Here is a 14,185-nt window from a genome sequence, read left to right on the forward strand (position 1 = left end):
AATTTGTAGAGTGCAGAGTTGTTTGTTCTTGATTACAGCATTCAAAATGCAAATTACATTCATCATTGGGTACAGAAATGGCACCCTGACATTTTTGTAGGAAAGTTAAAGCAGATGGAAATATTCCTGGGCAATGTTTAACTATATATCTACCAGCAATTGCCCTCTCTTCCTTTACACATAGAACCATAAATTCCCTGTCATCCTGAATAACCAGGAAATGAGGTCTTTTCTTTTAACAGAACAGCCATATACAATATAGCACTATAGTTTTCTATATGGATTTGACATATTTTGAAATCCCAATAAAAAACTCACATTATTTAAACCTGTCTCTCCTGATCCCAAAGGCATTTGAGAATCCAGAAGTGATTCAGAATAATTTATTTTTGCCATATAGTATTAAGCGATATAGAAGGTTTGCTAAGTTTGTGCTGGCTTTGGGTATTGATTCTGAAAACAGTCTGAGTAAGGTAGGTTTCACATATGATTAAACATTTGCTAAAGATCATGAAACCAGTTAGTAAATTTTTCCAAGTTGACAAGCAACTCCATCAAGATTTCAAAGTCCCCATATCTAATCATTGAGAAAAACAACCTTTTTTTGTGTTAGGGCTGAGGCCGACACATGGGAAGTGACTACCCATAGTACAATGGGTAAGGAATGATCTGGTATTTGGGACCCAAGTCTCCTGATTTTACTCTGTTGTACAGCACACCCATCTTGAAACTCTATGTTTCTATAATGCCTCCTTTCTGCCACTGAAAGGAAAGTTGCTATTCCACTGTCAAAATGGGAGGTTAAAAAGATCAGAAAGAAACAAAGTGATGGCAACTTGCTTCTTCATTTCCACTATCTTCAGGCAATTTATCCTATAAAGAAATATCACCAAAGCTTATCTGCCATATAAATATGCATACATTTCCTTTCCCTTTGCTCAATCTGAAGGATCTCTGTGAGATGTTCATTTTCAAGACATCTCTTTTGTGAGTTTGAAGAATATGGCAAAGACCACACATACATTTGCTGAAATATTATGTATCAGATGCCTTCTAAATGTTTGCTCATTTCTCATAACAGCTCTCTGAGCTTAATATCATTATGCCCATTTTAAAGATGAGCAAGTTCAAGCTCACAAAGGGTAATTCAGGAAAAATAGGGGAGGGAGTTAAGATGGCAGAGGAGTAGCGGACCCCTTTTTCAGCCGGTCCCCTGAGTCGAGTTGGATAGGTACCAGACCAGCCTGAACATCCACGGAATCAGCCTGAGATGCAGGAAGATACACCTGGATCTCTACAAATGAACATCTCCGGCGCTGAGTATTGAGGTACGAAGCAGGGAACCGTGAAACCACGCACAGATATCTGAAGATAAACGGAAGGGGGAGGGAGCCGCTGCGTTCGGGCGCTGGGAAGCGGTAGCCACCTGCACGGGGGAGCGGGCGGACTCGTGGACCGCACCACGAGAGAGCAGACTGAGAACGTGAGCCGGGGAACGCATGCCACCAGACTGAAATGGAGCTCCAGTGTGCTCACTGGAACCAGACTGAGACCGGGAGCTCTGGGAGCGTGCAGGGGCGGCTGGTGGCTGGCGGCTGGCGGTGTTGGAAACACAAAGGACAGAGACCTGCCGGCCCTAGAAGTGAGGGCTGGGACACGGGGTGTGGGGCGCACATCCTGGGACGCTGCACGGTTGAGCAGCACCAACAGAAAAAGTTAAAGTGGCCAGAACATCAGTGGAGAGCGGTCCGCGATCCCTCTGTTCTGAGACTGAGGCTGAGATTCGGCCACTGCTGCTCTGACTCTCAGAAGAGGCACAGCAAACCGCCAGGGAAAGCCACCAGAGAACAAAAGCCTGGAAATACGGCTCACAGCGTGCCCATCCCCATCCCCCCTCACAGGGGACACGGAGACTCTACCCAAACAGAGTTGCCTGAGTATTGGCGCAGAAGGCCCCTCCCCCAGAAGGCAGGCTGAAAAATCAAGAAGCCCACATCCCTAAGATCCCTATAAAACAGGGGTGCATGGCCTGGGTCCTGGTCAAGAATTTGGGCTCTGGACAACCCTGCAACCTCTCCTCATCAGAATGACGAGAAGGAGAAATCCCCCCCAGCAAAGAAAAGACAATGAGTCTGTGGCCTCTGCCACAGAACTAATGGATATGGATATAACCAAATTATTAGAAATGGAATTCAGAGTAACAATGCTCAAGATGATGTGTAGACTTGAAAAAAGTATTAACGAAAATGTTAATGAGAATATAGAATCTCTAAGGGCAGATGAGAGCGAATCTGGCAGAAATTAAAAATTCTATGAGCCAAATGCAGTCAAAACTAGAGGTTCTGATGGCCAGGGTGAATGAGGCAGAAGAACGTATCAGCAAATTGGAGGATGGGTTAGTAGAAGAGAAAACTAAAATAGAATCTGGACTCAAAAAAATCCACGCTCAGGAATGTAGGTTACGGGAGATTACTGACGCAATGAACGCTTCCAATGTCAGAATCATCAGCATCAGGTGGAGAAAAACAGAGGTCTAGAAGAGATATTTGAACAAATTGTAGCTGAAAACTTCCCTAATCTAGCAAGGAAATAACACTATGTTCAAGAGGCAGAGAGGACCCTCCAAGCTCAAAATGACAAACCTACACCACGTCATCATAGTGCATTTTGCAAATATTAGATCCAGGGATACAGTATTGAAAGCGGCCAGGGCAAAGAAATCTCTCACATACCAAGGCAAAGGTATCAGAATTACATCAGACCTGTCTACACAGACCTGGAATGAGAGAAAGGGTTGGGGGCATTAAAGCTCTTTCAGAGAAAAACATGCAGCCAAGGATCCTTTATCCAGCAAGGCTGTCATTCAGAATTGATGGAGAAATAAAGACCTTCCAGAATCGCCACTATTGAGCAATTTGAACCAACCCCAAACCCTACAGGAGATACTAAGGGGGTTCTATAAAGGTAAAAAGGCCCCAAGAAGTGATACAGAACAGAAAGTCACAATCGATAGAAGAAACAAAGACTGTACTGGCAGCATGGCATCATTAAAATCATATCTCTCAAATCAGTCTCAATGTAAATGCCAAATGTTCTAACATAAAGTGCCACAGGTTGCAGTGATAAAAGACTGACCCATCCATTTGCCATCTACAAGAGACTCATGTTGAACCTTAAGATACATTCAGACTGAAAGTAAAGGGATGGAATACCATCTTTCATGCCAATGAACCTCAAAAGAAAGCTGGGGTAGCAATTCTCATATCAGACAGATTGGATTTTTTTTAAAGATTTTATTTATTTATTCGACAGAGATAGAGACAGCCAGCGAGAGAGGGAACACAAGCAGGGGGAGTGGGAGAGGAAGAAGCAGGCTCATAGCAGAGGAGCCTGATGTGGGGCTCGATCCCATAACGCCAGGATTACGCCCTGAGCCAAAGGCAGATGCTTAACCGCTGTGCCACCCAGACGCCCCTAGACAGATTGGATTTTAAACTAAAGACTATAGTTAGAGACACAGAAGGGCACTATATTATTCTTAAAGAATGTATCCAACAAGTGGATATGACAATTATAAATATATATGCCCCCAACAGGGGAGAAGCAAGATACTCAAGCCAACTCTTAAACACAATAAAAAGACATATAGATAAAAATACACTAATACTAGGGGACTTCAACACTCCACTATCAGCAATAGACAGATCACCGGAGCAGAAAACCAATATAGAAACAAGAGCTTTGAATGCCATACTAGATGAGTTGGACCTCATAGATATATATAGAACACTACACCCCAGAACCAAAGAAAACTCATTCTATTCTAATGCCCATGGAACATTCTCAAGAATAGACCATGTTCTGGGACACAAAACAGGTCTCAACCGATACCAAAAGATTGAAATTATCCCCTGCATATTCTCAGACCACAACGCTCTGAAATTGGAACTCAACCACAAGGAAAAATTTGGAAGAAACTCAAACACTTGAAAAATGAACCATCCTGCTCAAGAATGATTCGATAAACCAGGAAATCAAAAATCAAATTAAACAATTTATGGAGACCAATGAGAATGAAAATACAACAGTCCAAAACCTATGGGATACTGCAAAGGCAGTCCTAAGGGGGAAATACATAGCCATCCAAGCCTCACTCAAAAGAATAGAAAAATCTAAAATGCAGTTTTTATATTCTCACCTCAAGAAGCTGGAACAGCAACAGAGGGACAGGCCTAATCCACGCACGAGGAAGCAGTTGACCAAAATTAGAGCTGAAATCAATCAAGCAGAAACCAGAAGTACAGTAGAGCAGATCAACAGGACTAGAAGCTGGTTCTTTGAGAGAATCAATAAAATTGACAGACCACTGGCAAGACTTATCCAAAAGAAAAGAGAAAGGACCCAGATTATTAAAATTATGAATGAAAAAGGAGAGGTCACGACGAACACCATTGAAATTGGAAGGATTATTAGAAATTTTTATCAACAGCTATATGCCAATAAACTAAGCAATCTGGAAGAGATGGAATCCTTCCTGGAAACCTATAAACTACCAAGATTGAAACCGGAAGAAATTGATTCCTTAAACAGGCCAATTAATTATGAAGAAATTGAGTCAGTGATAAACAACCTTCCAAATAACAAAACTCCAGGCCCGGACGGTTTTCCTGGGGAATTCTACCAAACATTCAAAGAAGAAATAATACCTATTCTCCTAAAGCTATTTCAAAAAATAGAAACAGAAGGAAAGCTACCAAACTCATTCTATGAGGCCAATATTACCTTGATCCCCAAACCAGGCAAAGACCCCATCAAAAAGGAGAATTACAGACCGATTTCCCTAATGAATATGGACGCCAAAATCCTCAACAAGATACTTGCTAATAGAATCCAACAGTACATTAAAAGGATTATCCATCACGATCAAGTGGGATTCATACCTGGGATGCAAGCGTGGTTCAATATTCGCAAATCAATCAGCGTGATACATCATATCAACAAGAAAAGACTCAGGAACCATATGATCCTCTCAATCGATGCCGAAAAAGCATTTGACAAAATACAGCATCCTTTCCTGATTAAAACCCTTCAGAGTGTAGGAATAGAAGGTACATTTCTCAATCTCATAAAAGCCATCTATGAAAAGCCTACTGCAAATATTATTCTCAATGGGGAAAAGCTGGAAGCCTTTCCCTTAAGATCAGGAACTCGACAAGGATGCCCACTCTCGCCACTATTATTCAACATAGTACTAGAAGTCCTTGCAACAGCAATCAGACGACAAAAAGGGATCAAAGGTATTCAAATTGGCAAAGAAGAAGTCAAAATGTCTCTCTTTGCAGATGACATGATACTCTATATGGAAAACCCAAAAGAAGCCACTCCCAAACTATTAGAAGTTATAGAGCAATTCAGTAACGTGGCGGGATACAAAATCAATGCTCAGAAATCAGTTGCATTTCTATACACGAATAACGAGACCGAAGAAAGAGAAATTAGGGAATCCATCCCATTTACAATAGCACCAAAAACCATACGTTACCTTGGAATTAACTTAACCAGAGACGTAAAGGACCTATATTCTAGAAACTATAAATCACTCTTGAAAGACATTGAGGAAGACATAAAAAGATGGAAAGATATTCCATGCTCATGGATCGGAAGAATTAACATAGTTAAAATGTCCATGCTACCCAGAGCAATCTACACTTTCAATGCTATCCCGATCAAAATACCAAGGACATTTTTCAAAGAACTGGAACAAACAGTCCTTAAATTTGTATGGAAACAGAAAAGGCCCCGAATCTCCAAGGAACTGTTGAAAAGGAAAAACAAAGCTGGGGGCATCACAATGCCGGATTTCGAGCTGTACTACAAAGCTGTGATCACAAAGACAGCATGGTACTGGCACAAAAACAGACACATAGACCAATGGAACAGAATAGAGAGCCCAGAAATGGACCCTCGGCTCTTTGGGCAACTAATATTTGATAAAGCAGGAAAAAACATCCGGTGGGAAAAAGACAGTCTCTTCAATAAATGGTGCTGGGAAAATTGGACAGCTACATGCAAAAGAATGAAACTTGACCACTCTCTCACACCATACACAAAAATAAACTCCAAATGGATGAAAGACCTCGATGTGAGACAGGAATCCATCAAAATTCTAGAGGAGAACATAGGCAGCAACCTCTACGACATCGGCCAAAGCAACCTTTTTCATGACACATCCCCAAAGGCAAGAGAAACAAAAGATAAAATGAATTTATGGGACTTCATCAAGATTAAAAGTTTCTGCACATCCAAGGAAACAGTCAGAAAAACTAAGAGGCAGCCCACGGAATGGGAGAAGATATTTGCAAATGACACTACAGATAAAGGACTGGTATCCAAGATCTACAAAGAACTTCTCAAACTCAATACACGAGAAACAAATAAACAAATCAAAAAATGGGCAGAAGATATGAACAGACACTTTTCCAATGAAGACATACAAATGGCTAACAGACACATGAAAAAATGTTCAAAATCATTAGCCATCAAGGAAATTCAAATCAAAACCACACTGAGATACCACCTTACGCCAGTTAGAATGGCAAAAATAGACAAGGCAAGAAACAACAATTGTTGGAGAGGATGTGGAGAAAGGGGATCCCTCCTACATTGTTGGTGGGAATGCAAGTTGGTACAGCTACTCTGGAAAACAGTGTGGAGGTCCCTTAAAAAGTTAAAAATTGAGCTACCCTATGATCCAGCCATTGCACTACTGGGTATTTACCCCAAAGATACAGACGTAGTGAAGAGAAGGGCCATATGCACCCCAATGTTCATAGCAGCAATGTCCACAATAGCTAAATCGTGGAAGGAGCCGAGATGCCCTTCAACAGATGACTGGATTAAGAAGTTGTGGTCCATATATACAATGGAATATTACTCAGCTATCAGAAAGAACGAGTTCTCAACATTTGCTACAACATGGACAGCACTGGAGGAGATAATGCTAAGTGAAATAAGTCAAGCAGAGAAAGACAATTATCATATGATTTCTCTCATCTATGGAACATAAGAACTAGGATGATCAGTAGGGGAAGAAAGGGATAAAGAAAGGGGGGGTAATCAGAAGGGGGAATGAAACATGAGAGACTATGGACTATGAGAAACAAACTGAGGACTTCAGAGGGGAGGGGGGTGGGGGAATGGGATAGACCGGTGATGGGTAGTAAGGAAGGCACGTATTGCATGGTGCAGTGGGTGTTATACGCAACTAATGAATCATCAAACTTTACATCAGAAACCAGGGATGTACTGTATGGTGACTAACATAATATAATAAAAAAACATTAAAAAAAAGAAACTAAAAAAAGGGTAATTCACAACTCCAGGACTGCAGGAATGCAGTTCTACAAAATATATTCATTTACATATATTCTTTCCACAAATTAGTATGTACATATTTTTAAGTAACTTGTCTTTCTCACTCAGCAGGACAGCCCTGGACATTAATTTGCATTGCTTTTTATATTATACTTTGGCATATTTTTTAAAGTTTAATGAGTATAGTGCTAGTTACGTGAATTATCTATTCATATCATTGACATTATCCTATTCATTTGTAAGACTTCATTCCACATCAAGGATATTAAGTAGGGTACTTAAGGGCTTAGTATAAAAGTACCACTAGAACAAAACAGCCATTCTAAATCCTAAATAAAAAGAGATAGGAAGTGAAAAACATTGTCTCATGTAAGAGTATCATTTCATGAGTTTATAAACAATGTGACAGAACTGAGCACAAATGATCAAAGACAATGATCATATTGGTGAATGTAAATGCACAAAACTCCCCTCATATAATAAAAGCATTTTCAAATTGTCTATTGTAGAAAAATCCAAAAGTGTATTTTTTTCACTGGTAAACTTAAAGGAATTCACATAGGTTAATTTTTTCAATTACTTAATTTAAATTCAATTAGCCAATATATAGTACATCATTAGTCTCAGATGTACTCTTCAAAAATTTATCACTTGCACATAATACCCAGTGCTCATCACATCATGTGCCCTACTTAATATCCATCACCCAGTTCCCCCATTCCCCAACCCACCTCCCACAAAAAATTTGTTTCCTCAGTTTGATTCCTATAGTTAAGAGCTTCTCATGGCTTTTCTCCCTGTGTGATGATTTCCTAACCAGTTTTCCCTCCCTTCTCCTATAATCTCCAGAAGCTGGTACAGACACTCTGGAAATAGTATGGAGGTTCCTCAAAAAGTTAAAAATAGAGTGACCCTATGACCCAGCAACCGCACAACTAGGTATTTACCCCAAAGACAAAAATGGTGTGATCCTAAGGGGCACCGGAACACCAATGTTTTTAGCAACAAAGTCCACAATAGCCAAACTGTGGAAAGAACCGAGATGTCCACCAATAGATAAATGGATAAAAAAGATGTGGTCCATATATACAACAGAATATTACTCAGCCAAAAGAAAGGATGAATACCTAGCATTTGCATTGATGTGGAGGGAACTGGAGGGTATCATGCTGAGTGAAATAAGTCAATCAGGGAAAGACAATTATCATATGGTTTCATTCATATGTGGAATACAGGAAACAGCACAGAGGTTAAATTTTTTAAACAAGGAAATATACATCAGGCAATTGCCAATAACACGATATGAGAGGTTATAATATTGCTATTAGAGAAAGTAAAATTGTGACCACAATGGTTTCCAATGACAAAAAACCAGGTTTTAATGATAAAGACTAAAATCACAAGGAAGCTGTGTGATATTAATACTTATATATGCAATTACACAGCAGAAGTATTCATAGAAAAAAAACTATAGTAAGTACGCATGGGAAAATGAAGAAGCACACTAATAATGGATGATTCTAACATACTTCCTTTAATCAAAAAATGGTCAAGTGGAAAAACATTCAGTCATTGCAGAAAAGACCTAAACAACAGAATCTCAAGGGCAGGTCTTACAAATACTGAATTGTGATCCCTTTTAGACAAGACACTAACATTTTAGAAGAACTTGAAACAGTAATGAAAAGTGATTCTATCTGAGGCTGTTAAAGAAATCTTGAGCCCATATGGAAATGCAGATTAAAACTGCCGAATTTGATGAGGATAATGATCATGAAAACATAGCATATCCGAATCTAGCTAAAGCTACTGTCAGAGTGTATTTTGAAGCATTAAATACCTACATGAGGGTGGGGAGTGGGCAAAATGGCTGAAGAGGGTCAAAAGGTAAAAAATTCCAGTTATACTAATGATGTACTAGATGCTGGCTAATTGAACATAGTAATAAAAAAATTCCAGTTATAACATAAATTAGTCACAGGGATGTAATTTTCAGCATGATGACTATAATTAATAATCCTGTACTGCATATTTGAAAGTTACTATATGGTGGATCTTAAAATTCTCATCACAAAATAAATTTTGTACCCCTGTATGGTGACAGATATTAACTAGACTTATTGTGGTGATCATTTTGCAAAATATACAAGCATAGAATCATCATGGTATACACCTGAACCTAATACAAAGTTACATGTCAATTATTACCTCAATAAAGAAAAAAGAAATGGGTAGAAGTGGTCAAAATGTACAAACTTCCAGTTAACAGATTCATCAGTTCTGGAGATGTAATGTACAGCATGGTGACTAAAGTTAACAATAATGTAATGTATATTTGAAAGTTGCTAAAAGAGTAGATCTTAAAAGTTATTTCCACAATTAATAGAAATGGTAAGTGTGTGTGGTGGTGGATATTAACTTATCATGGTAATCGTTTTTGCCAATGTATACATATCTCAAATCATTATGTTGTACTCCTTAAACTTAGACAATGTTATATATCAATCATATCTCAATAAAACCAGAGAAAAATTAAAACAAAAACCAGTACCAATATAAATTAAAATAAATGAATTAAACATTCCATTAAAAAAGTATGATAAAGACTCAAAAGCTAAACTATAAGAATGAAATGGAAAAGAATAGTCAAAGGTAATAGAAGAATTGAACGGCTTAAAAAAAAGCATGTCTGACAAAGCACAGAGCATTCTGGATGGAAAGGCAGCAAAACTTGGTATTGTGGGTGATGCAGCAAATGCTGTGCTGGGATCCAGAAGGAGGTTGCCCTTCGAACTCCTCAAAACACTCCCTTGAGGGTAAGGATCAGATTTTCCTCTGTGTGTGTGTGTGTGTGTGTGCAAATACATACTACACATATACACGTTTTATATATGTATGCCATATACATATACACATGCTACATACACACATAATATAGATGTATATAATATATGTAGGTAAGCAAAGTGTTCAATTATCAAGTTGGAGGATGAGCACACCACTGTGTTCATGGGCGTATATCTGTGTGTGTGCATCTCTATGTAGCCAAACATACAAAACAATACCATATTTTGTTCAGGGAAGCTTTGATTTGGAGCAAAATGATAAAGGAATGCATGAGAACAATAATCATTCTGGATAGTGATTATCTCTAGGAGAGAAGAAGGAAGGGTAAACATTTCTCTCAACTCAAATTAATATTGTAGCTCACAATGCTTTTTAACTGAAATATTTCATAAGTAGCAGAGATTTAAGGGGACACCATTTTTACCATAAATACAATACATACTCATTTTAGCCAATGTTGAACATTGAGCCAGGTGCAGATGTTTAATATCGACACCCAGCCATGCCATCATCACTGACATTCACATTGTGCACACCTAGTGACTCAACTCTAAAGCACAGAGCAGGTGAATGCAAAATACTTACTGTACACTGGAGAACGTAAATGAACACCATCTCGGCCCTGTGACGAGGGTCGACATCTCTAGGGATGCAGGGATGTCATGTCGGCATCATGTCCTGATGTCCTGCCAGTTAGGAGGTGATGAGAAGGGGACTTCAACCCTGTGGTATTCTTTCTCAAAACCCATAATTACAGCTGAATCGGGAGAAAAATAACAGAGTACGCCTGCACTTCTCAACATTGTCATGTCATGAAAATAGTTTGGAAATTCCTCAACTGCTTCAACAGAGAGTTATCATAGGACCCAGCAACTGCGCTCCTAGGTACACAGCCAGGACAAATGAAAACATATGTTTACATAACACCTTGGACACGATGCATGTAGCATCATTATTTGTAATAGCCAAAAGTGGAAACAACTCAAATGATCACCAACTAATGAATGGAATAAAAATGTGGTACATTATTTAGCAATAAAAAGGAATGAAGTATTGATACATGTTACAAAGTGAATGAAACTCGAAAACATTAAGTCAAGTGAAAAAAATCAAATATGCAAAAGACCACGTATAAATCCATGTATATGAAGTGTCAGAGAAAGCCCGTCAATATGCTGTACCCATGGAATTCCCCTTTTCCATCCTGACTTCCAGAAAACTGAGTGGTGGGTTTGGGTCACAGCCCCTCCCCCTCTCTTTCCTTCCTGTGAGTGAGTATTCAAGGGGCTGTTCAGGCTTTTGTTAAAAGGTGGCACCAATGTACTACCATCATCAAACTTCTAAGACGTGTCTGCAAAGAGTAAAAAATAAAATCACAATAATCTTCCAAAACCAATGATCTCAGCCTCTACAGAATGATTCGAATTCTCTCTGAAAAAAACTGATAGGTGTAAAAGAAGATTGTGAATTCACATAGTCCAGGGTCTGCAGATGAAAAACACCTGGTGGCAGTGGGGCTCCTTGGCAGTCAATGGCTGGTGTGCCAAGGGCAGTGCGGGGCAGAACAAGGGGTAGGGAACTGAAAGAAGATGGGACACAGAGCAGGGTCGAGGCCACTGTACATGTGTCATAGACAGGGGAAGGCAGACAGGGTGTGAGAAAGTCTAGGCAGCCTATACAAGGTTGGGGTAATGAACAGTGAACACCCTGTTCTCTGGTAGGGACCCTCTGTTCAGGCCACAGTGTACAGCACTGACAGTGATGAGGGAAGAGATAAATCAGTGAACACAATGTAGTTTTGGGTCAAACGAAAATGGATCTGCTTTAATATACATATGAATTTTCCAAGCAGACTTGGTAAAAGTAAATAAATCATTTCATGATTTTTTTCACTCTGCAAAATGTACTCTTTTACTCATAAAAAAGCCAACACAAATGGAGATAAATATGATGTCACTTGGTGGTTGGATACAGGATGCCAGCTCTGAGAGTCTCAGACCAGGGCGTCATAAGGGGGAGGGAGGATGGAGGTTGAGAGCTTGACTTCATGGGATCAGCCAGCTTTCTGGATTTTTACTTAAGTGGAAAAAATCCTCTGTACCATCGCTTCTAGGAAATTAAACATACACACGCACACACACACACACACACACACACACACACAGTTTCTGGGATATTTAAACCCGAGATTGGAGGTCCAGCTTTGGTCTGAACAGAGAGTAAAGCTACAACTGTGAGCATGTATTGGAGGTGAGGGAGCTGGAGGGGACAGAGAAACACACACACACACACACACACACACACACACACAAGCACACACAGACAATATCAATTCAAATGTTTTAGAGAACATAGGATGGTTTACATTACAGTCAACTGTTACTTGTTCTTGTCCACAGCATTTGACAGACAAATTGTAGTCACGTCTTGGGACATAAATGGCACCCTGCCACTTTCTTGGGACATGTGATCCAGATACAATTATTCCTGGAAAACCCTGAACTGTGTGCCTGCCAGGTATTGCCTTCTATCCCTTCTTACAGACATATGTAAACTGTCACTTATCCAGAATAACTGGGAAATTGGTCATATAATTCAACTGAGTATCCATAAACAGTACAGCACAATGTTTTGCCAATGGATTTGGTATATTCTAAAGTCCAGATCAAGATCTTGCATTATTTAACCTGTCTTTGATGATCCCATTCTGTGCCTGCAGAATGACATACAGAGCAAGTATATCAAGACATTATTCAAACAAAGTCTTCTCAGAGTGAATACTCCGAGCCAGGACAGACTTACCAAACCTTCTATATCTCTTAGTACTGTCTGGGAATAACTAGTGACCCTGAGACTTGCCGGTTTCTAAAGTGCTTTCTTCAGCCCAAGGCCTATGACTATTGCTCTTTTAGTTGCACAGAAAACATACGTCAGAGGTGTTTTAATCCACACCTGTTGGTTGGGCTGGGCCCTGAGCTAAAGGAGCCTGCGACTAAACTTTCCCCTGAATCCTGCTGTTGAAGCATCTCCCCTCTGGAAGCTGTGGGCTGAGTGCTGCAGGATCTTATGCACCCTTCCCCTTTTCCTCCCCTGTGGCTCTCTGTTGGGCTAATTGGGAGGTTAAACCCACGAGTCCTTTTTCAGTTCATGGGGCTTTAATTTGGAGAGAAGAGAAAGAAGCATGTTCTGAAAGTACTTTCTTATCTTCACTAAATATTGGGGAGTAGAGACAACTCAGGTAAGGTTTATTTTAGAGACATGCTTGCCCTTCCTTAGACATCTGTGATGTCCCGATGCCGCCAATTGGGAAAGTCACGCGTTAGATTCAGAACATCACGCTGTAACCACCTTGTCACCTAATTCCCTTGATTTAGGAAGATTCTATATCTGACTCTGATTCATTTTCTTATGGCCACAATTGAGGATTTTTTCCACGTATTTTGCCAGGAAACCTGAGTGCTTTTGCTATCAATAAAAATGGGAAAGTCGGGGAGAAAAAAATCATTAGAACACTTAAAAGTCTATTACTCATAAATAAACATGGTTTCCATTGCAATATTTTTTTCTGAAATTTTACTACGCAAATGTAATTATATTGGAAGACAGAAAGGAGAAAATATCCTACTTAGAGCTTTGTAAACTGATTTTTTTAGGGCGAGGAGACCAGGGTCCCGCCTTCAGATGTTTGGGACTCAGCTGAGGGTGTGGGTGCCTACGGTAGGAGCTAAACCTCCCCGGGGTGTGTGGAGACAAATGGAACATGAACTAAGTCTCCTCTTTCCCACTTGGTGATCAGTACTCTGGTTGTCTTGTAGGTAAAGCCATTGTGGTTCCGCCAGACGCCTGTGAGTACGGGCACTGCAGGGGTGTCCTGGAGCTTTCCTCTAAAGGCAGGGGCAAGGGAGACAAGACAGGTAATGACTCGGAGCCCCAGCTTCCCCCTGTGTACAACGGAGATAAGAAT

Source organism: Ursus maritimus (assembly GCF_017311325.1).
Source record: "Ursus maritimus isolate PB19 chromosome X unlocalized genomic scaffold, ASM1731132v1 scaffold_X1, whole genome shotgun sequence".
Taxonomy (NCBI): Eukaryota; Metazoa; Chordata; class Mammalia; order Carnivora; family Ursidae; genus Ursus; species Ursus maritimus.